This window comes from Charadrius vociferus, unplaced genomic scaffold (assembly GCF_000708025.1).
Source record: "Charadrius vociferus isolate BGI_N301 unplaced genomic scaffold, ASM70802v2 scaffold787, whole genome shotgun sequence".
Taxonomy (NCBI): Eukaryota; Metazoa; Chordata; class Aves; order Charadriiformes; family Charadriidae; genus Charadrius; species Charadrius vociferus.
The window spans coordinates 13,336-16,430 of NW_009649307.1; the positions used below are offsets into that span (position 1 = coordinate 13,336).

General features: G+C 61.6%; 1 protein-coding gene across 1 annotated transcript in view; it reads right to left on the reverse strand.

Annotated features, from left to right (window-relative positions):
• The window catches only part of RAI1 (retinoic acid induced 1), a 17,515-nt gene that overhangs the window by 13,292 nt on the left and 1,128 nt on the right, over window positions 1–3,095 (reverse strand). The window lies entirely within an intron of this gene.

A 3,095-nucleotide genomic window follows, 5' to 3' on the forward strand; every position in this document is an offset into this window, starting at 1 on the left:
ACTGTAGTACTCCTTCGCCACCAGCCTCTGCCGCTCGCAGTTCGGCCCTGCCTGACTTTGATGCCTGTAATTCTCCAGGCGTGATGTATCTTGTGAAGTCGGCTGGTAGCTCTGCTGGTTGCCATGGAAACCACACCTTTCTCGAAAGGACTGCATGGCGCGGGCTCCTTATCTGCGAAGAGAGAGAGGCGAGAATTCAAATGAAGCATCGCCACCGTGGCGGGCCGGGGAGCGCGGCCGCGCGCAGAGAGGGGCAGCGTCGCGTGTGCCGTGGGGGCATCGCCTCCCTTGCCGTGGCAGCGCCCCGCTGGCGCTGCATCACCTCCCCGGCACCCTGGAGCACAGCACCTGGCAATTCAACACTTCGCATTGTCCTGCATCACCTTGCATCGCCCTGCATCGCGTCGCCCAGCATCGCATCGCCCTGCATCGCATCACCCAGCATCGCATCGCCCAGCATCGCATCGCCCAGCATCGCATCGCATCTCTCGCTCTGCATTGCATTGTGCTGCATTGCCGTAGATTGCGTTGCCTTGCATCGCCCTGCGTTGCATTGCCCTGCAACGTGTCGCCTTGCATTGTATCACCCTGCATCACATCACCTCGCATTGCACCGCCCTGTATTGCCCTAGATCGCAGCAGCTGGCTTTGTGTCACCTCGCATCACTCTGCATCACATCGTGTCGCCCCACAACACATCGGTTGGCGTTGCATTGCCCTGCCTCGTCCTCTATCACATCTCCTCGCATCGCTCCACGTCGCATCGCTCCGCTTCGCAGCATGGTGCCTGCGAGCTGGGGGGCGGCTGGGGTGCGGATCCTGCCTGCAGCGTTCCCAGCCAGCCCTCCTGACCCCGCTGCTGGGAGCATTCCCCATCCCCGCTGCCCACCCCGGCTTTGCAGGGCGAACAAACCCTCTCCCTGCGTGTCCCACGAGGCGCAGTGACCCCCTGCACCGTGTTGGGGTCCTCCAGTCTGCATTTCACGTACCCGCTGCCCCTCACCTCTGCAAATGACTTATCCCCACCTCCTCGCACACCCTCCTTGGGGATTCTGCGAGCCTCTCCGAACACCCTGCTTATCACCGCTCTTTTTAATTATTGGGCTAATTACTGGAAGCAGCAGCGTGGAGGGCCAGAACCGCAGGCTCTGCTGCAAAAAAACCCAGTCATTTCAACTTGCTGGCTCTACCCGCCTCCGCCTGCTGCTGCCTCCCACAGCCCCCCCCGGCCCCAGCCGATACCCCCTGCCCTGGCGCGATACCATCTGGAAGCTGTCTGCTCCTGCCAGCAGCCGTCTATTAGCCGAACTCCTCGCCACCATCGTCATTAAACCTCCCCATTTCCTAGCCCCGCTTGCGTTAGGTGCAGGGAAGCACCTGGGTCACCGGTTTGATCTCAGAGGCAGCTGAGTGGCTTGCGGGGGCTAATGAAGGGCTTGGTGGTGGGGGGAGTGGATGAATCCTGCCCATCCACAGCACCAGGGGGTCGGAGGCGCTGGGGTGAACGCGAGCATGTTATGGCAGCGGTTTGAGATTTGGGAGCCCTGGTCGGGCAGCCCCAAGGGTCTGCAGCTCCCCAGGGACTTCCCTGGTGCTGCTCCCTCGGCACTGTGCCGCAGCGGTGACCCCGGTGCTGTGCCCTCTGCCTTCATTAAGGCGATGAGTGTAACGAGGGAGGAGGTGGGGTGTTGGCGGTGTCTGGCACCCGGCACCCATCGGCAGAGCTGAGCCCAGTCCTGGTCCCTGTCACACCTCCCTGTGGTGCCATCCACGCTTGGCAGCCCCGAGGTGGGGAGGGGGCTGCATATGTCCCCCCGCCACCCTTGTGTCACTGCCACAATGTGCCAAATGACGTGCGGCTCTGGCCGGTCCCTTTGTCGGTGGCTCTGCCGTAGCCACACAAATCGCACCGCTGGTTTGATCAGTCCCAGCCCGGCTCCTTTCCTCGCAGCGCCCTGTGGACACCGGTAATGTCTCAGCACCTTCGCAGGGTCTCCATACACACACAGGGCTTTATTTAGTTATATTTCCATAACCGGTGGTGCACCGATCGCACGGCGCCCTCCGACACCGCTGCAGCTGGGCATCCCGTCCCCCCCATCCCTTTTTTGGATGCTTTCACGTCGCTCCCCCGCGCAGGCTGCACGGGCAACTGGATGCGGTTAAAGCCTAAATCCCAGGGAAAAGACGGGTCAATTAAAAATCCGGTGAGGCCGGCACGAAAGCCCCTAGCGCGGTGCGGGTGCGGTGCTGCCCTGTCCTGCGCTGGAACAAAGGCAGCAAAATCAAAGCCAGGCCTCTGGGGCAGCCCCGGGCGGCGGCGAGAAAATTAAAGGGAGAAAAGGGCCCCTCACGCTCCACGCGGAAGCAGGTTTGAAAAATGAAATCGGCTTGAGGAGACGTACAGCTGGTGCTTTAAGGGCAGCTTCCCCCTCCCTTTTTCTTTTATTATTAATTATTGTTATTAATTAATTCCTGTTACTTTCTCAAACAGCTGGGACAATGCCAGGCGGAGCAAAAGCAGTGGGTGCAAGGGGATGGGTTGCTCACCGGCAGGCGGAGGAGGGGATGCGCAGAGGGAACACGTGTGCGGGATGTGTTGGGTGTGCACGCGCGCAGCACGTGCACGCGTGCAGGGTTTGCACACTTGCAGCCTGTGTGTGTGCCCACAGGGTGTGCAGCGCGGTGCACACCAGCCTGGGGATCTTCTCACTGGGGCTGGATGAGGCCCACCGGACAGGAGACGTGGCTGGGACTGCCCGTTGCTTCCCCATCCAAGATGGGCCAAAATCCCACGCCGGAGCGACAGCCACATCTCCCTTCAGGCCACCCGGGCAGCGGGCTGTGCCGGGGGTGGGATGCTGCCATTTGGGCTGGGAGAGGACACGCTCATCGCCAGCAGCACCCGGACCTGTCAGCAGAGCTGGAGGCCAGCTCTTCCCTCAGCTCTGCCGCAGCTTTGCCGGAGAAGGGCCGTAACAGATGTTGCCGCCTGATGCAGGCTGTTTCCGAGCAAACGCTTTAATGGCATCAAATCAAGCTGTCGACAGCAGCAAGGTTACGGCCCTTCCTGGGAGGGGGAGGCGGCTGCGGCC